Source organism: Macrosteles quadrilineatus, unplaced genomic scaffold (assembly GCF_028750875.1).
Source record: "Macrosteles quadrilineatus isolate MER2022 unplaced genomic scaffold, UCM_ALF_1.0 Scaffold_7__1_contigs__length_78375512, whole genome shotgun sequence".
Lineage (NCBI taxonomy): Eukaryota > Metazoa > Arthropoda > Insecta > Hemiptera > Cicadellidae > Macrosteles > Macrosteles quadrilineatus.
The window spans coordinates 46,530,520-46,556,539 of NW_026542600.1; the positions used below are offsets into that span (position 1 = coordinate 46,530,520).

General features: G+C 31.9%; 1 protein-coding gene across 3 annotated transcripts in view; it reads left to right on the plus strand.

The window, feature by feature from the left end:
* The first annotated feature begins 308 nt into the window (after positions 1-308).
* Positions 309-26,020, plus strand: part of LOC128998148 (fructose-bisphosphate aldolase-like) — a 41,918-nt gene continuing 16,206 nt past the window's right edge. The window contains exons 1-2 of one of the 3 annotated variants that reach the window (XM_054424155.1): positions 355-417; positions 6,924-6,966. The gene's annotated coding sequence lies outside the window, so the exon portion shown is untranslated. Of the gene's footprint in view, positions 418-6,923; positions 6,967-12,785; positions 12,899-26,020 lie in introns of those variants that run through there. The other 2 variants (XM_054424153.1, XM_054424152.1) reach the window with 2 other exon arrangements.

Here is a 26,020-nt window from a genome sequence, read left to right on the forward strand (position 1 = left end):
AAGCTATACACTTTTGTAAAATGCGATGTTTTCCAAATAAATAAAGTTAGATTATAAATCATTAACGGCAATTATTGCTTTATTTAATTATTGATATCAACCGAGATTAGTAATATTTTCACGGCTTTGACCTGTAACTGTGATAAATTTTAACCACAAATTTACTGTTAAAAACTACATAGTGGCTTTAGTTGGTTATTTAAATTAGTAAACATAAATAAATAAAATAATCATTAGTTATAGTATAGCTAAAGTGATAAAGCAACAGTTGGTGGCATAGAAGTTGGTAAACCCTGCTTCATCTATGACTACTACACTGTGTCTGACGTCTGTGTCTGTGTCCTTTCGACCTTCATCTTCAGACGACGCAACTGTCATCCTTGTTCCTCTGAATTGTTTTGAATTAATTATTTGAAGGTAAGTGAACGATTAGTTCTAATTTTTAAAATTGTGATTCCACTAAGGTATTTTTATGGAATTAAACTAGTTTTACGATTAGTCATTTGTTCTTTCAACGGTTTACTTGTAAGCTGTGAAATAACCTCACTTCATTACATCATATTGGATAAGTGTTTATCATTAAAGTAACCTTATTTCAGATAAATTTATATTATTTATGAATTCCATTCATAGTAACTGCATCTAGCATTGGGGAAAATAAATAGCGCATAACCATGAATTGTTTTTTAAAATTTATATTGCATCATAACAATATAAATATATTGTTAGTCTTTCTAGAATATAGGTAGTCTTTTATTAGTTAGGTTATGTTTTAGTTAGTTATGAAGAAAATGACAATGACATCAACTCATCTCATCAAATCATTGATTAATTTTCAAGGATGAAGAGAGAGCTGGACACAGTTTTTATCCTCTGGTTTCATTTACCTACTACATATTTTACAAGGCGGGTTTGGGTCGGTTTTGTTACCTAAAATATTCAATTAATTGTTGTCGTTGAAGCACGGTCTCTTGGTAGCAGCATCAAATCTAGGATTAGATTCCGGCCCATGGCGGTGGAGGGGGGGGGGTTCAATAATGCCATGACAAAGACATTTTAAAATTTCAAAGGAGTAAGTTAAATGTGTGTAACACAACCCTTTTAAGGCTTTTAATACATAGCTTGTATTACAATTTAAAAAAAGTAGAATAAATAAGCTGGATATATAAATGATCGATGATGCAATAGTTTCTGCCCATGTTATCATCCTTTTTATTTGGAGGATCCTGGTTAAGTCTTGCGATTGAGTTTTTAAAGTCAATTATTAGTTTAAAGGTTGATTGAAAACAACGTAAATAATGGTGATGGAATAAATTTCACACTATAGTTCGGCCGCTTAGAAAACGACCTGCGCGCTAATGCTAAACCAATGCTGGAGGAGGTCGCTTTCTAAGCGGCCGAACTATAGTTTCTATGTTGTATTGTTGTACTTGGATTCAAAATTTGGAGCTTCAGTTTGTAGTACTTGGACTTTCTAGGAAGTGTTTGCCACTTGTATTTTTTACTATCATCGCTTGACGCCCCTTGTATGTCCTAGACCTTAGCCTAGGGTGACATAGTAGATAATTGATCCTGTATGCAATAGTAATGCATACTCAGCAAAAACCGATCATCCTTCTTTGGCGGATGTTATATCCTCCAAAATAATTGTGTCACTAAAAACGATAACCTCCAATGCAAATCCTACAGTACTCTTCTGCATTATCAGATTCACTACTAGGCCGCAGCATATGAGGTCGCAAGCAAATGGGACCACAGCCTTTTTTGCAAAATCAATTAATTTTATAATCGGCCTTGACACCTTTAATATTTTTACCATAGGTAACATTTTACTTACTTTTGGCTGAAGGTGTCAAATTTAGTTCATGCTGTACACGTTTCGAGCTTCTTACGGCTCATTTTCAGCAGCATTCTCGTAGTTAAAATATCACAATGAACGATGTTTGTCGACTACAGTATTTACAGTTTATATACACACACACACAGAAATAAACATGGAACACTTTTTGCAATTGCAAGTATTTACACGTCTTTGCGTACACGCGGTTAGATAACCTCAACCAGACGACATTTGTGTGTGTATATGAACTGTAAATAGACAAACATCGTTCGATGTGATATTTTAAACACAAGAATGCTGCTGGAGATGAGTTGTAAGTAGCTCGAAACATGTACAGCATGTAAATTTCACACCTTCAGGCAAAAACAAGTAAAACTGACCTATAGTAAAAACAAAATCAATGTTTTCAGAATAAAATTAGCATTATTCATGAAACTAATAATTTGAACAATCGCAGGTGACGATAATGACGTCCTCGTGATCGCGGAGATGTTCATGATTTTGCCGCAATCGCGGGGAAGTACCACCTATGAGGCAGAGGCCGCTCGGCTTGATTTGGCCTAGGGCCGCAAGTACCCTAAATCTGGCACTTCTCTTCTGTACACGGTACACTGAAAAGGTGAAAAGGTTCGCTGTCAAAATGTTTTATAGTAAGCGTAGGTGATATGGGGGCACTATATACGTATAAAAATACGTATAAATACGTATAAAATGTGTTTTTAGGCTTTAAATTCAAAAAATTGTCTGAGGGGACCCCCCTTTTTCTGGGGATATTCCATACCCTCAGACCCCCCCGTGGTCATCCCCCCGAAATGAAATCCTGCGACTGCCAACTAGTGAACTTAAACAAAAATGGAAAAGCGTACCTCAGTGAAGGCTTTTGTCAAGGAAAAGATTTTTTATCTCTTGTGTTTTTTAAATTAATTTTTGCAAAGGAGGACGAGGACAGCAGTTCTATTTTGATTTATGGAATTTTATTACGTTAGACCTAGGGCCTAATAGTTTTGACTACACTACTGGATGTTAGGAAACTCCTCCCGTTTTCAAATTGATTTCATATAGTCACATTTAGTTGTCTCTAGTGTATTGTATAGTGAAGGGGGAAAACCTACGAGAAAGATTACAGTTAAGCAGAATGATGTAATGCAAAGGAAAGCTGACATAAGGAAAGAGAATTTCTTTCTGCGATCTTGTTTATTAGAGTTAGAGTAGCGAGTTATTTTAGAATTGTAGGTTTTTTGGATCATTTAAAAAAAAATATATAGAAGTTCACAGCTGTTATAGAAGTGTTATCAAATCAAATCGAAAAATCCTTTATTCAAACAGTACATTTGTATACATGAATTGTGTCAAGTCAAGAACAAACATAACTATACGTTGATATACATAACTATTGATTTGACATACTAATAGCTAATTAAAAAAGTCCCCGATCTTGTAGCAGCATTTATCTGACAACAATTTGAATAAACTGGTTTTAAATCTTTTAAAATCTATCAAACCCTTTATGGTGCTAAGCAGGCTATTATACAATTTTATACCAGAGTAATATGGAGAATATTCGATGGTGGAGGTGTTATGTCTAGGGTATATAAGGCTATTCTTTTGTCTTGTGTTATAGTTGTGAAAATCAGAGTTATTTGGAAAATTTGATAAATTTTGTCTTATGTACAAAATCAAACTATATACAGGGTGTTGAAAATGTCTGGAACCAACATTATATCTGGTGAGTGGTTAAATAAAAACAACTGATATTTTGTGTACGGATATACTATGGTTTTACCTATCTTTTGGTGCCTTATGAAATTTTTTACCATTTATAGGGAACATCCTGTGGAGGATGCAGTAAAAAGTTTTAATGGAAGCCTATGGTAAATGATACATCATTTTAAAGGCCATTTTTTTCTGAGTAAGGAGCCGCAAGTTTCATCTCAAAAGGACCACCCTAGCAAAAATGGCGACTGTTTGAAATTTAAAAACCCACTTATAGGGAACGTCCTGTGGAGGATGCAGTAAAAAGTTTTAATGGAAGCCTATGGTAAATGATACACCATTTTAAAGGCCATTTTTTTCTGAATAAGGAGCCGCAAGTTTCATCTCAAAAGGACCACCCTAGCGAAAATGGCGACTGTTTGAAGTTTTTGAAAATAATTGAAAGCGTAATTGGTATTTCTGTTAAAAATAAGTTTAGTAAAACAACACAAACAATTTAGTTAAATGTTTTTTTTTCAGTCATTTTTCAGTTCACCACGTGATAAACTACTGTACTTCGTAACTGGCTTGTAATAGCATTTAAAGGAAACAAATACGGACCATTGAAATAGCAATGTTTTTAAAATTCAAACAGTCGCCATTTTTGCTAGGGTGGTCCTTTTGAGATGAAACTTGCGGCTCCTTACTCAGAAAAAAATGGCCTTTAAAATGATGTATCATTTACCATAGGCTTCCATTAAAACTTTTTACTGCATCCTCCACAGGACGTTCCCTATAAATGGTAAAAAATTTCATAAGGCACCAAAAGATAGGTAAAACCATAGTATACCCGTACACAAAATATCAGTTGTTTTTCTTTAACCACTCACCAGATATAATGTTGGTTCCAGACATTTTCAACACCCTGTATGTATATACTGGGAAAAGTAAGAATTTTATGATTTTTAAAAATACTCTTACAGGATTTTTTTCCTTTAAGTCCAAAAATAATACGGATAATTCTCTTTTGCATTTTAAAAACTTTTTTCTCCTATCTGAATTTCCCCAGAAGATCACACCATAATTAAACAAGTGATAGACATAACCATAATAAACCATCATGAGAGTGGATATGTCAACAGATTTAGATAAAATAATGAACATAAAATGTGCTTTATTAAATTTTTTTACTACTTCACCAATATGATTTTGCCAAGTCAATTTTTTATCCACTGTGATGCCTAAGAATTTCACTGAGCTTACTGAATTTAGAGAAAGATTCAAATCTAATTTTGTTGATGGGTCTGATTTCTGGTATTTTTTTTGGAATTCCATCAGAAGAGATTTATCTTTATTATCTGTGGAAAGGTTGTTGTAAACAACTTAAGCTTCCAGCTTTATTCTTTTCCTTATGTAAAATGTTCACTTTTAGGGAATTTTCCATATAGGCTAGCGAATATTAGCGAATTTCCCATATAGGGAATAAGCTATTACCGAAGTACTCATGGTAAACCTTGGACCCGAGACCGATTTACTTTTTCGCTTTGAGGTCCCTAGAGGCCAAAAAACACCATCCGTTCAAATTTATATATATATGGTATATGTGTGTCCGTTAGCACGAAAACTCGAGCAAAAATGATCCGATGCCGATGAAATTTGGTACAAGCGAGTAAACCTACATCTATTCGGACGAGTTTGCGAACCAGAATGATCAGACTATGGAAACGGGGACTAATGTGGGTTTTATGGGGTAAAAACTGGTTTTTCTCATTTTTGGCCCAAAAAAACATAAAATTAACCAATTTCTTTCCAAACCATTTTGTAAAGCTTATAAAAACAAATAATTTAGTATATTGAAACGTTGCTATGCACCTAATGGTTACGAATAAAATTGAAAAAAAAATTAAATTCCTATGTTATTCTTATGGAGAATAAGTAAACTGTTGCATGTAGTTTTCTTGTTTATGAAGATATTTTGATCAAATTCGGAAAATGAATTTATTTCTTACTAAACTACTGTATTATTATTTTACAAAAAACCTGCAGTATTTAACTTTCATTTTTTTCAAGAACTTGGCAAACTTAAAACTTAAATAGCCTAATTGGACACCCACGCCAGGTTTCAAGTCAATACATGTTGTGTTTTTTAAATACCCCTAAAGTTTTTTTCCCCACCTTCACATTCTAGGACGACGCTGAGCTCTAGCATGGGATTTGGCAAATTACTTCAGGCTAGTCCTAGAGGGTCATGGCATTATCACATGGATAAAATCTATTGGCGATTGGTGGGATTTTAACCCGAAACCTCAGCTTCCAAAGCCCTGCGCTTTACCATTAAACCAGCTCTCTCTTTCTTTAGATATAGTAATTAGCTATTTTTTTTTAACTACGGCAAATCGGATTTTCCAAGGACTTGGTAATACTAATGATAAAATCTATGTGTTACAATGGATTTATGTTATTATTAGTATGTTTTTACGGCATTGTGATTTACTTAAGTTGAGTTAAACAACTACCTACTTTGGGCCAATAACAAAGGTGAAATTATATTTATTCCAAATCAATATCTGACCCAAATCATTCAGTATTACGTAATGTTTCATAAGACTTGAGGTTTGCAAATGAGAGTATAATTACAATTATCAAGATTGAAAATCAAGAAGTGTACTTCCAACCTTTTATATAAGTGATTCTTTGGTCATTGAACTATAGTTCAGTACTAAATACTTCATCATGAACTTTAAAGCAGAGCTAAGTGTCTTGTATATTGTGTACAGTTTGAGTTATTCCTGTGTCGGTTATCGCCTAAGGTAAAGTTCTTATCTCATGTTTGAATACTTATCCTTAATCTTGTTTTTAATGTAGCTTAATTATATAGATAAAATTCAACCACTGGATAAAGGTGTGTCAATTAGCATTAAAAGATCAAACTTTGCATTCATATTGAACTAAAATTGATCAATTAAATTTATGTGACTCCGAATCTGGTTACTGACCAGTCATGGAAAATCTGACTTGCTATCTTTTTTAGTTATGTTCTTTACTTATAATTCTAGGCTCTTAAATGGTTTAGGTACCTTAGTGATTGCAATATATTATACTTTAAGAGACCTAGTCCACATAATAATAGCTTTTGATATTTTTTCTCATTTAAAAGATGAATTTTTACTTATTGGGAACTAACATTTTAAAGCATTTTATAGACCTTCCAAAACTGAATATTCCATTTTGGCACCCATGTCACTCTTGTGAAACAAATAAAGAAATGTGTTTTCTCTTCATCTTTTTTTAACCAAACTAACCTTTAGTTATGAGGCTTATTTTGTATTTACCTTCCTAATGTAAAAAAATGGCTTACTAGAGAAACTATGTAAACTATACATGATTTCAGTTCCAAGTACATCTTTATCATTTTGGAATGTGGCCACCATAGGGTATGTTAACAATATGTAACCTACCCCCTGTGCACCTGTTAAAAACCTTTAGTAGGACTTAAGGCACAAGTAGTTGTATTATTTATACTGATCAGACCTTTTGTTCAATGCCTCCATCCAAACATAAAACACGTCTTGTTCTTGTTTTATAAATTTTGAATACCCAGCCTTCTTTCAGTTTTGTTCCTGTATTATTATTTAACTAGTTACCAAACTTAGTACTTTTGATTCCTTACCAGTTAAATAAAGTTAACATTTGTTTCTGAAACGAGTCGCATCTACCTTAAAATACATACCAAGTTTCATAAAGATCGGTTGAAAAAATTCAAAGATAAAAATGTATATGTAAAAAAACAAAATGGTAGACGAAGCGATTTTGGAAAAATTTTATTCTTGATTTTCTATTTATTTTGACCCAAGGAATCAATAGGTAAATTATGTCCTCACCTTTTTTAAACGCCCTGTATATTATATACTGAACACATTTTAGTTGGCTAAAATGTATAAAACTCTTATTTAATATTGCACATAACTACAGATTCAAAACACTGAGGAGCCTAAGTGGCTATTATTTACTAGCCCAAAACGTCTCTCAAATACTGCAACTCTTGTTGAAAAGTACGAATAAAGAATCATTTGCAAAATATTTTGCAGTGATTTCAATGTAACAAACTTACTAGGTATCACACTATACATAAATATAATACAGTAGGTAATAAGTAATATTCTATCCGTTATAACCCTGTGTGATTTACTTATCTTAAAAGTTTTTATTTATTGTCTCTTGGCTCCCGAACTTGTTTAATGTTTAGTGTTTTGTAGATGGCTATAAGTGGACACAAGTCTGAGAATGCCTCTGGAAACAACCTTTGACAGACAAACAAGATAAAAGCCTGTTTACCCTCTGACATCCTTTGTCAATAAAGGTTCAAGTTTCTTGAGTTTCCTACTTGAGTTGTCACTTGATTAATATTTGCTTTGATAACTTGTATTTTCCAAGTCGATTCTTAGAAGTTTATTTTGCTTTTAGCCTGCTAGGAATTATATAAACGTTTGAAGTTTGGTAACAAATGTCAAAATACTTTTATGGTTTGAAGTATGATTCTTGTTGTATTACAGCAAATATCTGTTTTTAGAATGTTCATTGAGGTGCTAAAGTAGTTATTTTCGTCCTCAGGTCTTTGATCCCCAATCAAGAGGATCGACTTTAATTTTTCCCTTTGTTAACTTAGTCTTTTGATTTTAATGATTTTTTTTCATTTTCAAAATATACTATGATATTGCTATTCAAATTGTTGTTTATTAACTTGTTTCATGTATATTTTACCAAATGAAATGTGAAAATAACTATTTTGAACTTGCGTTTAAAAAATGTTCGTTAACTTTTTGCACTTATTTCTCATGGTGGAGAAATATTTATACATATTTCTTCAACCAACCAAAAACAGTCTGTGTTTAATACATTTTTAACATCGGCCGTTTGTTAATATAGCAAAACAATGGTGCCGTTTTGATAATAAATATTTTATCACATTGACCCTAATTGTCTTTTCACTAATTTTCTAACTCGATATTTGAATAACTTGGTTCATAAACTTGTGTCTAAAGAGTCACTTAAGGCCATAATGATGAAATGTACTTTTAGAAACCAAAAACCTCTGTACCAACATTATTATAAAACACAATTTTTTATTCGTAGTTTGTAATTTCATACATATACACTATATTTTACTTGAATAAAAAAAATAGATTTTCACCCTAACAATTAACTATTAAAACTGTTACAAACCTATGTTTTAGTAGAAGCCCTTAATTGATAACTATTTTTAGCCTCGATTAAAGTTTAAAGTGTATTTTGAATTAACAAACGGGATAAGTATTACTTTCAACTTTTTTAGAAGCAGTGTCTCTAGTTATTGCCAATTATAGCTGAATTCTACTGGTGCACTATTGTATCACTCGCAAGCTTGACTCGCCTTGAAATCGTCCTTGAAACATTTAGTTTAATACGCTTTCTTTTACTGCACTGAGACTTTAGATTCACTCATTGACCTTGAAAGACAAAGTTTAAACCCAGCTCTTATCTTCAATGATATCTTCCCACAACAAGAGATAATAAATTATCTTTCATTCAGTAATTAATTAGTGCCTATAAAACATCAAGTTGTTGATGAAAATTTTCCAATATTTGTATTTTGTAATTAACACTCTAAACTTCAGTCTTCCTGATAAATAAAAAATGTCAATTAATTTTTTTCAACACAAACTTAAGAGCAACCAATATTATTGCATTATTGGCTGCTTTTACTTACTTTTGATGCATTAATTTTTTTGCCGCACTCCATTATTCCAACCAAACAACACAAAACAATGTACTTTTATTAGGCACATAATACGTGTACACTTGGAAATAAGTTGGCAACACTTAAAGATACTAGACTACAATCAGCTGGTGCAGCGTTTCTCAGCCTTTTTTAATTTTGATACTATGACTTAACCTGTTTATTCCGTTAACATTCTATTTTTGTTCAATGCTTGGATTTAACCTAACCTTAAAACGTGTTGTTTAGTGTTTGAAAGACTAGTTATTTATATGCTTTATAGTATCTGTAGAAAAAATATAATGTGTAACGCGAGCGCAAAGTTCCTTTGCTGCACTCGAGTGAACATGTCTCTCATGTGCAGCAAAGTGCCTAAGTGCCACTTTGCACACTAGTTACACAAATAACTATTTTCAATCCAATAAAGTCATATTCTTCAGGTTGAAAAAGGACTACACCTTTTCCTATTTTATTCAAGAAACAGTTATGCTTATTTTAGAACATGTCAATTGTATTTGAGATTAGCTAAATATATTTTAGAAAACATTCAATGAAGTTGAGAACAGTCAGTTGTATTTGAGAAGGTATCAAATTAATTTAAGAGAAGTGTTTTATATTTAAGAAATAATACAGTTGATTCTTAAGTGGATATGTGCCTTAAAAACAATGAACTTAATTATCAACCTCTCAAATTCAAACCATCCTTTCTGAAATTAAATTAAATATTTCTCTATTCCATATTCCATATAATACTTTCTCAAGTACAATTGACAGTCATTTACATTTGTTGTTTCATCTAATTCAACTGACCAATCTAATCTACATTTGGCATTTTCTCAAATACAAGTAATCATTCTGAAATACAAAATAACTTCTCAAATAAATGTGGAAAAGGTGAATTATTTGCTCATACAGCATTAAAATAGTAAGTTTTACTTTGTTTGAGCAGTAATGGAAACTTTATGTTGATAATATTTTATTGATATTGAATATACAGGGTGAATAAAAAGTCAAGACCCCCCCATCTAATATTTTCCAAGTAAATATACAGAGATATCCTTTTTGTGGTCGTGCAATCTTAGCAGGAAGTTTCATTTTATGATTTTGAAATTTTTGAGTGTCCCCCCAAAAGGGTGGATTTGGGGGGCAACTTTAATATTTTAAATGTAAACCCCCTGCAAGTGACACCTCATTTTGAAGGGTTTACAAAAACTTAAAGAATGGTGAAAACTAGAGGTCGCTATCTCTTCTCTATCCAAAATGGTAGCCAATTTTGCCATTACGAACCAATTTTATTATTGATTTTCCACAACATTTGACGGGCTACCATTTTGGATAGAAAAGAGATAGCGACCTCTAGTTTTCACCATTCTTTAAGTTTTTGTAACCCCTTCAAAATAAGGTGTCACTTGAAGGGGGTTTATATTTAAAATATTAAAGTTGCCCCCCAAATCCCCCCTTTTGGGGGGACACTCAAAAATTTCAAAATCATAAAATGAAACTTCTTGCTAAGATTGCACGACCACCAAAAGGATATCTCTGTATATCTACTTGGAAAAATATTAGATGGGGGGGTCTTGACTTTTTATTTACCCTGTATAAATAGTAACTCAATTTTGGTTTCTTTTTAAACATTATTATTATATCATAACTTAATCTGAAAACATACCAATTTTAAATTTAATATTTTATGAATACTCGGTGTAGATTTTTACAGTTTTGAATACCGTACTTTTAATTTAAAATAAACTCAAATGTTTCACCTTTATTCCATGATTGCACCTATTGTCTGCTTTTCATAACAAGTCTGGAAATCAATCTGCATGGTATTCAATATTTGCGTAACAAGTTTATTGAAAACTCTGCCTTCCTAGAAAAGTTAATATCTTTCTCATACAGCAATATTAACTTTATGACATATTTTTCATAAGCCTTAATATATCAACATTTCATCGGCAATGTAGCATAAAAAATTCCTCTCCTGGCTATAGGCTTTGATATTACAAATTATTCTTGACAACTGCAATATTAAAAATTCCATATTACCTGTCAATTACATGAAAGAATGAAAGTTATATAAACAGAGAATGTATTCTATGACAGTAACAAATGCCATGTCATTACTTATTAATATCTTTCAAACTTATTATATATGAAAAGCCCACACTTTCTACAACATCATACCCTATCTACTTAAGTGAATTTCCCTATAGGAGAGCTATTACCATAGGTGGAGCGGAAAGACCAAGACCCAGGACCGATTTACTTTTTCTTTTTGATGTCCCCAGAGGAGATAAACGTCATCCGTTCAAATTCCTATACATTATATTGTCTGTTAGCACAATAACTTAATTAAAATTCATCCGATTTTGATGAAATTTGGTACAAACCTGTAAACCTACATTTATTTTTTACGATTTCATGAATCAATATGATTGGACTATGGGAACTGGGTTTTATAGGGTAAAAATTTGTTTCTCCTTTTTTGACCCCCAAAACATAGCGTTTTGCAATATATTCCTTAATTGTTTTATAGAGGTTAAAAGACTAATCATTTAGCAAACTGAAGTATTATTGTACACTTATTAACAACAGAAAATGTTTTTAAAAAACTGTTAATTTTATTTTTTATTTTATTCTTATGAAAAATAAACTGTTGTAGTTTGCTTGTTTGGGGATGAATTTTGATCAAATTTTGCAAGATTGTTTATTTCATTCTAAGATCTTCAAATTTCAATACAACCCCCACTTTATTACCATCCCTGTAGTAGCAATCCTTAGCACTCACTCATTAAAATGAATGTTATTTAAATAAAATCTAAATTTGAAAATTGTATTTACACATTAAACAAAACTTTAAATTGTATGCTAAAGTTTGCTAGGTATTTGTTGTTGTCAATAACTTAACTCTAAAGGTAATTTTGAAGTTCTTCTTGGGTATTTGGTCAAAAAATAATTTAATTAGTGTTTTTCATTGAATTGGACATTAAATTAGTAATTAAAGTGTATGGCTGTTAAATCATTTTGACAAAAATGTGGTACTTAAAGGGATTGAATGTGGTAATTTTGTCATATGTTCAAGTAGGAGCACAACACACAGGCTGAACAAAAGTGAAATTTTGCCACTATGTCTTATTAATTATGCTCAAGAAGATGGTTGTAATTTTATCCCAGAATTTCTAAAATCATAATAATCTTTCACAAGAGCTGCTTTTAGTCCATCTCTAGATTTTTCACCAGATTAGATGGAAATCACTGTTTCGGCCAGTAAAAATTCTTGCCTTAATCAACTTTTCAATATTTATAATCCTCCATTTTTAATTGAACCATAACTTCACATTTTTTATGATGTCTAGTCATAAGTAAACTTCAAGACCTCACAAATATGGACACAGTCCATACCAAACTATGGTGTTTTCTGTTTATATTTCCCGCCCGCGGCAAAACACCGGCAGGGCATAGAGTACAGTGTCGCGGTGTTGTTTTCTCTCTGCTATCAGTTGTGTAGGACCTTTGATCGACCAAGGTGACCCCTGCTGTCACTTGTCCGTGGCTCATTCTCGTTCAGTTGTCCGTCAGTTTTGACAGCGCTAGCATCTTCGCTCCTCTATGTAAGTGTTGTCGACCCACACTAATATTAGACATCGTTCTTTTCATATTGTTCTAAATGTAAAACTAACCAATGTTGGCCGATGTTTTTACTTTATTTCGTGATTGATTTTTCACGCCGATTAGTTTATGAAATATCTTTTATTTAGTGTTGATTGTTTTAATGCTTACTCTGTGGCTTAGTTATTTTTTATCGACGTTTAATTTATGCTACTTTTTGTTTGAGTTTTTCCAATTAATGTATTATTTTATGACTTACAAAATGCAATCGCATTTCCTTTCCTTTTTTAGTTTATGACAATCTTAAGTTTAGGATAGGTCTATGACCTATCTAAACTGGCACTCTAGTTTTAGAAACGCGACTTACCAATCATAATTTGCACATATTTGACATTTATTATAATGTTTCAGTTTTTTTTTATAATTTTGATGCTAATTAAAATCCTACCCTACGGTAATTTCCTTTGGTTTCATTAGTGGCGTTTTTAGTTTGTGTGAAAAGCATTGAGCTACTGTACAATATTATGAACGGCGAGAATGTACTATAAGTATAGTGTACTACAAATTATTATTTTCAAGACTGACTAATTTTAGCTGTTGGAATATATAAATAGCAAAATTGAGGTCAAAGACTCGTTCATAAAACGTTCGTAAAACTTAATAACAAATGACCTTCACCTCTCTTCGTTGCCAAGTCCAAAGGCCTTTAAAACTGTTTTTTATACTTCTTGATTGCACAAGTACGTAGATTCGCAACATTGACGACGTCACTGACAGTTTAACTGTGCATTCCGTTGATGATAAGGGTGTTAATGACCTTGACCTTGCATTTAGCTGATGGAAGTTTGATAAGAGCTCCGGGCAAGGTGTTCGATTTTGTTACAATAAACTATGTTTTGATTATTTGATACAATTGGTGTATAGTTATTGTGTTTACCTAAGATATATGAAGAGTATTCGAATTATATGGGATTATAAAATGTAATGTTGTTTATGTTTCAATATTAATTAATTGTATTATTTACTAGCTAACCCTGAAAAGTTTGCTGTATTTTACTGTTTTACAATACTTATAACTTGAAAATTAATTTTTGTACCTTGGAAACCCTTAAGGAATACTTGAAATTCTTCATGAAAACTAATTTTTTAATGCGATACCCACCCTATTTGAATCTTATCGTAAAATTGAAGCAATTTATTACTTGTATTTGGCCAAAAAGCACATGCAGGAAATTTAGCTGTTATATTCTTTGGCTGTTGCAAAAAAATATAGTTTCAGCTTTATTTATTCTGTCAAACATAAAAATCCTGTCACACACCCAGCGTATTTGTTGAACCCATTACTTTTTTGGCTCATATGTAGTCGTTTAATTTGAAATAGAAAGATTAGTGATTGAGAGATAATCGGTTTTTATACATAAGTAGAGATTAATATTTTTTTACCTGTAGATTCCAATGTAATGTTTATCTTTTGAACTTTTGACCAAGTTGAAGCTGTTCAATATTTTGTAGTCACATTAGTAGACTTTCGCAACAGAGTCAAAGCACAACTCTGGATTTCTCTTAAAGAACTCGCCAGATTTCAGTAAATAGTTGAGTCAGTCATATTTCTAAAGGATTATAGATTTACAAACTGAGATATTAAAGAATTGTTTTAAGAGAATACATGTTCCTAAAAGTAATTCATCCGTTACTTTAACTCACAATATCATTTTACTGACCGGATTAGTTTTAGCTGTAAGATACAAATTAGATAATTTGTTTACAAAAAGAAGGGTTAAGACTCAAGAGAGAGGGGAAAGTGGTATAACATATGTTTTACCAGTATTTTGCAATCAAATTCAAACTATATATACTAAACTTTAAATTGTGTTTTTATTATTTAAGAAAAATACAAACAAATCCTTTGAATGATTCAGGATATGTTCTGATAGACCTGAAATTGTATTACTGTCTACTTGGAAATGCCATCAAGTACCGGTACTCAAAGATAATTTTTTCACATAATTCGGAGCAGAATTTATCTTTACTTTAGTACTGAAATCACTGTCACTAACTTCTTTAAACAGGAAAATTAATTTATTGCCAAGATATGTATGCTTAGTTGAATATTTCCATATGCTATTTTTTTTCCTAGAACGCTAGGCACAAGTCTGGGAATGTTATCACATTACTTCAGGCTAGACCTAGGGGTTGTGGCATTATCACTTACATAAAATCCATTGGTGATTTGGCAGGATTTAAACCCGGGACCTCTTGGACCAAAGTCCCGCGCTCTAACCACTAGACCAGCTCGCTCCCCCTGTGTATGCTATTACATATAAGTGGAAGTAAAAAAGAAAATAAATTTTCTTCAAAACTAATCTGGCTTCTAAAATCTTACTTGGGGTAAAACTGTTAAATTAAAGATACTTCAAAAATATTTTTAAATGTAATTAAAAAATTCTTTTGTATATTATAGTGTACTGTAGGCCTACATAAAATTATTTTAAGAAGCATACCATATATTTTATAACATAAATGATCCAAAGTGAATAAAAAGATTGAGCTCAGTAAAGTAACAGTGTTAGAGTTTCAATGGATCAATCACAGAGTATATTGTGAGCTTTCACACTTAATATATTGAATTATCGAGTAATTGGGTTTTGTACTCTCTGCCAGAGATTATCCCTACGATACTCTAACTTAGGGTAGTGGACTAACATTGTTAGTGATACCATCATAGCCATCATACATTCATTTAGTCGATATTTTGTAGTTTTCTGATAAAATTTGGGGTTAAAAGTGTTTGAAGTGTTTTCCTACAAAATACTACTGCCATTAAATAATTGAAAAATTATCATACAAGGGAAGTTGATTAAAATTAATGAATCTAAAGGACATGCTTAAAATATTACCTTTAAATCAAAGCTATTTAAGGTTGTTTATTTATAGGTAACAGAATAATGAAACCTGCACAAAATATACTGGTATAGTTAGTAAATAAACTATAGTAAGTTAATATAAAATTATTTCCTAACACTTCAAAAATACCTAAATATTTTCAGAAGAGAAATGGACTAAAAGTTCTTTATCACTTTCTCTAACTGATCTTAGAATTTAAACCATATCAAATTATTCCAAGATATCACTTTGATATTTTCTGAAAGGTATTATGAAGTTAAAAGTGAAATAAGGTTTACTATCTCTGTTTTTTATCACTGTTATTTATATATTTTCCAAAGCTTGCCTTTCACAAGAACCCTCTAAATTAAAGATGAAAAACACATTACATTACATTAAAAACACAATTTTTATGCTTCACAGTAATGCTTTGCTAGGTTGTTGACTATGCAATTTGAAAACATTTTTTTTACTATAGAAATATTTTGCAAATATTTGAAACTTGTTTTGGTGTAACATTGAATTTGTGCTTTAACAGATTATATTGCTTTGAATTATTTTATTTTGAAAAGAAATTGTATCCTAGCTACTAGATTAATAAATAATTTTTTAAAGTTTGTTGCCCTCTGAAATGAAACATTTTAAATTAAATAAATATCATTAAACATGTGCATTATTATATAAAATATACACAATCACGAATGTTTGGTCTGTTTTACCTTATAGAAACAAAAGACTTATGCTATTTTTATACCTTACGATTTTACGAAATATTGTTGAAAATCGAAACCCCCAGTAGATGTTACCAACAGACATCTTAACATTTACCAAACCTAGCAAGGTAATAAGCAAGTAATAAGGTGACTTCACATTTGGCAAAAACACTTTCTACGAAGTATTTATTGTGCAAAGAAGACAAGATTCCAGTTGACAGGTTTTGAGGGATGGAAGTAAAGCCCAGACAGGGTCGAATGAGATTTTTGAGATCCTCCCAATTCTCTTTTCAGTTACAATACATTTCTCACTGAAAAAATTGACTTGGCTTTGAAAGAGACATTTTATACAGTTCTAGAATGTATTTACTTTTTAGCAAATTTCCCTATAGGGAAGAAAGTATTACATTAGGTGGAAATTAATACGTCCTAGACCCTGAATCAATTTACTTTTTCATTTCCATGTCTCCATAGTCCAATAACAGTATTTTTTGGATTTTATACAGGTTTATATTATTAGATAGTGCGTGTGTATCCGTGAAAACGATAACTTAACTCGAGTAATTTTGGTAAAACGATAACCAGCAAAATTCTGTCATAGGGAACAGAGTGTTATGAGGCCTCTAAATTTTTGAAAAATATTTTTTTATTTACCCTTAAAACATTGAGATGGCTAGTTATCATACAGCCTTCATGTAAAAACAAACAATTTTGCATATTGAAGCATTGTTGTACAGTTAAATATTATGTAGAAAATTCCAAAATAATTTACTGTATATTTGGAATTCCTATGTAATTCTCATGGAGAAAATGAATACTGTTTGCTTGTCTATGCGATATATTTTGATCACATTTTGTAAATTTATCTATTAAATCCTAGCAAACCTAAGTACTCTAAAATCTAGTATTATTTAAACGTGGAATTAACATAACATGTTCAAGAAATTATTTGACTAAAAATCCAACCAGACAGATTGAAATTTGCTTATTTTGCAGGTTTTCTGCGGGGGGGGGGGGTGAATTAGTGTTGTCATTATTTATTTGTCACAAAAGCAAGACTTTTTTTATTGTTCCGAACATTTAACAATTTTTTCAAACAAAATGCAAATCTTCCATATTTTATTAAGATCAAGTCACCATTACAACACAACAATGAATTTATTATAAATTTCATCCAACTACTATATTTTTCATGCATTGTTTCATGTTTCAACATTTGTCAAGACAGGATTTTCATGGGACTTTTTATCTATATGATGCATATAACAACCGCTGTATTTCATATCAACTTATATCATTTGTCAAGGGAGGAGACTGATTTACCCTCATGTATCAAGAGATTTCATTGCAGTGTACCATCCATCTTACTAATGAAACATCTAAAACATACAAATGTTCTCCTTTCATTGGTGTCGTTGACTCGTGTAGTGCTTCTACATATAAACAAGTCTATCATTTCATCAATATCTAGTAAAAAACATTGATTCTTTAAACGTATAAATATATAAAAATTGATGCAACGTCTAATTAAGTTTGTAAATACGTTCATTGTGTTTAAATTCAATCTACGATCAGATATAGGATAGTATTTGGGGGATTCAGTAAAAAAAAACTTCCTAAGTAAAAAATCCATTCTGAACCATTGCTTAGGTTAAAAAAACTGTAGACCTATGTTCAAATATTGGGTATTTTAACATCTACTGTCCTGTATATTTTTGGAATGGTAATACTATTAACTAGCAATAATCACAGCTTTAATGATTTCAAATTCACTATACTTAACATAATCAGCACGTGTAAATTATTTCCTCCACATAAACTTCTTGAAAATACTCTAAATTATATCAGTATCAAAATTTGTACAAGTCAGCAAAAACAATCACCAAAACTCCAAAGATATATCTTTAAAAAAATTACTTGAACTAATAATTGAAAAGGCACACTATAAAAGAGGTGATTTGTGTTCTTGATGTTTTCGAAATGGACAGGAATTATTTTATAAATTATGAATAATTTGTGAACATAGACAGCAATCGTCAATTAAATTTAATTTTATTATTACTTTATTACTTTATTTTTGTGATGCAAACTTTTACATTATAAATAATATTTTTTAGTTTTGTATTTTTATTAGTAATAGTTTACTATGCCTACACTCCTGTCCTTGTAATAGGTACTTAAAAAGTTATGAAAAAAAAATTTGGTTTTGTTAGGTATGCACAGTATTAAACGGTTAAAAACAATTTTAAATGTTTAGAACTTTGTTTATATTTTTTGTTACATTGTAAACAATTAGTTGTGAAATACAAAGTGTGAAACCTCTATCTTAGAAGTACCTCGTGGCATTTCTTCTGGCAAAATTAACACCAACCTTGGCATGCCTATCTGACAGTTTAAATTTGTCTTGCCCTTACATTGTTGATAACATTTAAATGTCTACTGAGTTTTAATAAACTATATTTTAAAATATAGTCTTTAAACTTTAATGACATTGTTGACAACATTTAAATGTCTGTTGCATTTAAATAAACTATATCTCAAAATATAGTCTTCAAACTTGTCTCCTACTGACATGGTTGACAACATTTAAATGTCTACTGCGATTAAATAAACTATATTTTAAAATATAGTCTATAATCTTGTCTGCTACTGACATGGTTGACAACATTTAAATGTCTACTGCGATTAAATAAACTATATTTTAAAATATAGTCTATAATCTTGTCTGCTACTGACAATGTTGACAACATTTAAATGTCTACAGTGTTTAAAATCAACTATATTCCATAAATTGTAGTATATTCTACAATTTTCAGTTGAGTACATTTTGTTCTTTTTTTAATGACAGCAAAAATATCATTACATGGATCAAGTATAAAACTTAATTAATCGTTTCGAGAGATAACTCAAGCTTGAACTGAATGAAATCTTATTCAGGTCAATAACTAAACTTTATTGGTTCCTGGAATAGCTTCAATGATGCGCTTACACCACCTGTGCTGAACAAGCAGATTTATTGATTGAAATCTGTCTTCTTTTATTTCCAGTTTCATTACAAACTCTGTTGAATCATTGTGTGATTTTAAAAGGTCGCAATTCTTCCCTTTTAATATTAAAAAACTTTCAAATATTTACTTCTGTGACTTTACAGTTGATTGTACCTTAACTAATTTACCAATTTAATTAGGATTCTGTAATCTTAATCTAAAATGGATTATTTCTGTAGTGGATAGTAATTTAAAATATATTCAATGTTTAATTGGATCAATGGAAAGTTTTTAATATTTTCCTCCAATTTTTTCCCTTAGTAATTTAAAGCCTGCAAAAAATTGACAATTTGAGATTTGATTTGAATTTGATTTTATAAACTTTTAAGTTAATGATAGTTTAATTATTTATACATAGCATGCTTTGCTGAATGTTATTATATATAAATATGTAACACTAATATTTTTTCCTACAGTCACCCGACAAAGTTGGCTTCCTTGTACTGTTTATAGTACAGAAAGCTGCTAATTGCTGCATATTTATACTTTGCCGTACGGTTTATACTTTGCCGCACATCAGGATTCCAACGAAACAACACAAAACAGCGTGGTTCTATTATGCACGTAATCCGTGTACGCTTGGAAATAGGTTGGCAACACTTAAAGCTAATAACACTATGAGCAGCTGATTGACTATCATAACTACGATTTAACCTGTCATTTCGTGTTTATAGTTTCGGTATTTCTGAACTTTCTGGACTTTTCTTTTCAACGTTTTTAAAACATTCCTACGATATTAATAAACAAGAAAATACCTTTAAAGCATTTTTTTAGGCGCGGAAACCAATTCAAATTACAAAAACATACGGAACTATATTCTCAAAACGCGGAGCACATTTCTTGCCAAAGAAAAATAGCTGAGTGATACGGACCGGGTACTACTTTCTCTAGGGCACCTATTTGTATTGCCAGCTGAACCTAAAAACGTGTTGTATAGTGTTTGAAAGACTAATTATTTAAATGCTTTATAGTGACTGTAGGAAAAATTTAATGTGTAACACGAGTGCAAAAGGCCTTTGCTGCACTCGAGATCATTCCCAATCCAGAACAACAAACATTATGTATCAACTTAACTCATGCACCATCAACTACCCAAAAAAAAAAACATCAACTAGTTATGTTCAGCCTTCATATAAAAACAAACCATTTTGTTAAACAAAAGACTCCTGTATTCAATAAAAACAACCAACTTCAACCCACTTCACTACTACAAAGCAGGGCCGATTTACCGAATAGGCACGGTAGGCACGTGCCTAGGGCGCGAGGCAATTGGCTTTTTTTGGGGGCGCCAAAAATTTGGAAATTAAAAAAAAAATTGTGGTAGTATTTGCATGCTATCGCGGTAAACTTCTGATAACCCCTCGCGGCCGTGTAGGCATCGTAATCGTCTCCCGCGTTTGCGGCAAGATTCTTACTTTTTTCTGCAGTCAGGTCGTTTGGACATAAAATTGTCTTCCATGATCGAGGCAATATATGAACATATCCCACGATCGTGAGGAGATTATCATCGTCTACCGCAAATGAGGCAAAATTCTGATATTTTCCCGCGGTCGTGAGGACATTATCCTCGTCTTGCGCGATCCCGGTCAAATTCTGACCACCCCTCGCGGCCGTGGAGACATCTTATCGTCCCCCGCAGTGGTGTGGACATAGTAATCGCCTCCCGCAATTGTGGCAAAATGGTAATCATCTCCCGCGGACATATGGAGATAATCGTCTTCGGCGAATGAGGCAAAATTCTTATCTTTTCCTGCGGTCATTTGGACATTATTATCGTCTTGAGCGATCGCGGCATTATTGTATTCTGCGGTTCTGTAGACATCGTAATCGTTTCCCGCAGTTGTGAAGACATCGTTATCGTCTCCCGCGATTGCGGTAAAATGTTAATAATGTCTTCCAGTCGTGTGGAGATCATCATCGTCTTCTACGATCGTGGCAAAATTCTTGCTGTTTCCCGTGGTCGTGTGGACATTATCATCGTCTTCCGTGATCGCGGCAATATTCTGATCATCCCTCGTGGCCGTGTAGAAATAGTTATTGTATCACCCCCGGTCCTGTAGATGTCGTACGTATCCCGCAGTCATGAATCCATGGTAATCGTCTCCCGCGATTGCGGCAAAATTCTTACTTTTTTCTGCAGTCAGGTCGTTTGGACATAAAATTGTCTTCCATGATCGAGGCAATATATGAACATATCCCACGATCGTGAGGAGATTATCATCGTCTACCGCAAATGAGGCAAAATTCTTATCTTTTCCTGCGGTCATTTGGACATTATTATCGTCTTGAGCGATCGCGGCATTATTGTATTCTGCGGTTCTGTAGACATCGTAATCGTTTCCCGCAGTTGTGAAGACATCGTTATCGTCTCCCGCGATTGCGGTAAAATGTTAATAATGTCTTCCAGTCGTGTGGAGATCATCATCGTCTTCTACGATCGTGGCAAAATTCTTGCTGTTTCCCGTGGTCGTGTGGACATTATCATCGTCTTCCGTGATCGCGGCAATATTCTGATCATCCCTCGTGGCCGTGTAGAAATAGTTATTGTATCACCCGCGGTCCTGTAGATGTCGTACGTATCCCGCAGTCATGAATCCATGGTAATCGTCTCCCGCGGTTGCGGCAAAATTTTAATCATGTCCTGCAGTTTTGTGGAGATCATCATCGTCTTCCGCGATCGCGGCAAAGTTCTTGCGGTTTCCCGCGGTCGTGTGGACATTATCATCATCTTCCGTGATTGTGGCAATATTCTGATCATCCGTTGCGGCTCTGTAGATACCATTATCGTCTTCTGCGATTGCGGAAATTCTGATCATCCCTCGCGGCCGTGTGTAGACATATTATCGTCTCCCGCGGTCACGGAAAGTCACTGTTTTCATGCGCGATCACGGAAAATTGAAAACTCCAGGTTGAAATACAAAATTCACGGTTCAAAAATCTATATCTATAAATAAAAAATATATTGCAAAGGGGCGCTACTATTAGATGTGCCTAGGGCGCTGACAGGTTCAAAAACGGGCCTGCTACAAAGACCCAAAAAATCAAAATGCTGAACAACAAACAGCAGTAGTGCAACAACAAACAACAAGTAGGGCAAACAGGCGTAGTGTTGTATCTGTTGTGTTGTTGGTAATAGTGGTATTGTAATATATTTTTTTTAATCACTAATAAAAATTAGTGATGTTGGCGGTGGGGGTTTGTTTTTTATATGTCATCTGTGTTTATGTTAAAAACAGTTTAACATTTAAGTTTGTTCAGTAAACGTTGCTCTCGTGTGCAGCAAAGTGCCACTTTTTGCCCACTAACAAATAACTATATTGGCACAAAGATACACATTTGTGTGGTACAGATACTGGTGCTTAAAAAATTTTAATACTGAAATTTTGTTATGTTAATACAAAAAGGAAACAATCAATATGAACAATAAAGTACAGTACACAGTTAAAATAGTAGTATATATAAGTGTATTACAAATTAAATTAAATTAAAATCCTTCTTTATTGAGGCGAACTTACAACCTCATGGTCCTTTCTTACAGTTTACTTCATAATGCATGTGGTTGATAATGCTAATGATAAGAACAATATTTTCGAACAAAATTTAAACAAAAGCTATGACTGTGACTTGAATAATAATTTAAAGGTTAACATCATCTAAAAAGTCAGTAAAAAGTTTTTCATATACCTTTCTTATTAACAAGCATCCTTTCTGTAAACTGCATTTTACTCAAAGATCGCTCTTATTTTATGACTTAGTTTGCTATTCAATTATACAGCCATGTAGTAATCTATTTGAAAATTCGTGTTTTTAACGAATACCATAAGACTATTATTATCAAATGTCAAAAAAATTAATCACAAGAAAACGGAAATTGTTCTGGATAGTAAATATTTTATTATTATCAATGTTTTAGTTTTACAATTGAACATTCTGAAATTTGCTCTGAAATAAGCAACTGGGAAGTTGTTTGTGGAGTCATGAAACTTAATCTAAATCCCTAATTGTAAAATTCCTGAGTTGTTTACAAATATCAGATACTGTACAGTAACATGTGTTTGTTTACCTAGGTGAGATAATATTTCTGGAAAGTGACTTGACTATTTCTGTGTAGGCATTACTGAGATGATAAAATTGTAAATTATATACAAAATAATAAAAAAAACATATTGACTGATTTTATTTTTAATGAGGAATCACCTGTCAAAAGATTAATGTAAGCTGATTCTAATTGTTAAAAATATCTTTTTATTTAAGTACAGTTCGTTTTTATAAACCCTAATTAGTACATTACGATGTTTGATTCCCATTGTAGCAACTTGCACTTTGACCACTATAATTTGTGTTTCGCCTCCAAACAAACTATCGCTTCTTATAGTGGTACTGTATTATCAAAACCAAAATATTCCCCCAGCCAGCGAGCGGCCAGCAAAAAGCAAATTTCCATTTTCCTGGCTGGATTTCTACAAAAATATTCCCTTAAAATTGTCAGAATTATTTCCTTTTTAAATAACACCAATTTTAATGAGTAGGCCTACTTAGGTTTGCTGCTACAGGTAAGGTATTGAGGGTTTTGTTTTATGTTGATAGCTTAGTATGAAATAAACAAAATTGCTAAATTAGGTTAAGATATATCCATAAACAAGCAAACTTTAACAGTTTATTTATTCTCCATAAGAAATTGGAATTTTAAATTTAAATTTTTTTTAAATTATTTCCGTAATGTTAGGCATACAACAATGTCTACAAAATGGTTTGAAAAGAAATTGTGAAATTTTGTGTTTTAAGAGTAAAAAATGGGAAAACCCAATTTTTACACCATAAAAACCCCATAAACTCCCGTTCCTATAATAGTCCGATCATGCTGGTTCCCGAACTCGTTTGAATAGATGTAGGTTTACTCGTTTGTACCAAATTTCATAAAAATCCGATCATTTTTGCTCGAGTTATCGTGCTAACGGACACATCTTGTATATTATATATACAGGGTGTCTCACGGGAACCCTGACAAACTTCGGGAAATGGTTCCTTGGATCAAAACTAGAATAAATGTCCTATAAGCATATGTCCTAAACTCACTCGTTTTCTTTTTATACGTAAACATGGGTTTTTTAGGTTTTCAGTGTATCTGTTGAACATTTTGACCTCTAGATTGAAAGATTTATGAGATATTTTGATAAAATTTGCATTGATAGATAGAATATTAAATTTCAAAGAGATTTCATTACTATTTTGGGCAAACATGTCGGTTATGACTGATAAAAATTAATTTCAAAAATAAAATATTTTCGAAACAATCTTGATTAAAAATTATCTCCGTAATGTTAGGCATACAACAATGTTTCAATAGACAAAAAAATTTTAATCTCTACAAAATGGTTTGAAAAGAAATTGTGAAATTTTGTGTTTTTAGAGTAAAAAATGGGAAAACCCAATTTTTACACCATAAAAACCCCATAAACTCCCGTTCCTATAATAGTCCGATCATGCTGGTTCCCGAACTCGTTTGAATAAATGTAGGTTTAGTCGTTTGTAAATTTCATAAAAATCCGATCATTTTTGCAATACGTTGTTGGTTTGCCTCATTTTACAACTTAAAATCGGAATATTTCAGCTATTTCTTATTCGATCTTTTTGATCTTGGTATTCTTTGATATAAAATTTAAAATGCTAAATAAAATTGTTCTTTGCATCTTTTCATAAAATCGGCCATTTTCGAGTAATTTAAGTTTAAAAATTAAAACGGCCGCCATTTTGAAACTTTTAGTTGAATCAAGATAAATATTTTTTTTTACATGGGACTATTTTACTTCTACATACATACCAAGTTTCACAATGACCGGTTAAATAAATTCAAAGATAAAAATGTTTATGTACAAAATACAAAATGGCGGATATCTGGTTAACGAAGCAATTTTGGAAAAAATTTCGTATGTGATTTTCTCTTTATTTTCAACCAAGGAATCCTAGGTAAAATATGTTCCCACCTTTTTTGAACACCCTGTATAAATTAACTAAACATAATAGTTGTAACAACAACATTACTTGGATAAATAATACAAACCGAAACCAACAAATAATTTGAACGAATTGTTACGTTTATTTACTCTATAAATTACAATAAGCCTTAATGGACTAATAAAATTTCAAACCCCAATTAAAATGGACCTTGTGGTTTTAAGCAGGAGTCATTAAAAGTAAGATGCTATTAGTTTAGTAATTTGGCAAGGAACTAGACCACCGACAAGGCAAAATTATATTTAATGGTTTTAGTTTTCTTAGATATTGATTGGAATTTGTTTTGTAACCCCAACAAACTAGAATATTTTAATTTATTTAAATAACAGAGGTTGCTGTGAGTGTACTTCAATTAAAGTATGAATTTATTACTGTATTTCCAAGAGTTGATTTTTCATGGTAAATTAGTTGTTTATTGTGCATGTAATTTCCTTCCAGGCGTAATCACGGATTGTTCTAAATCCGT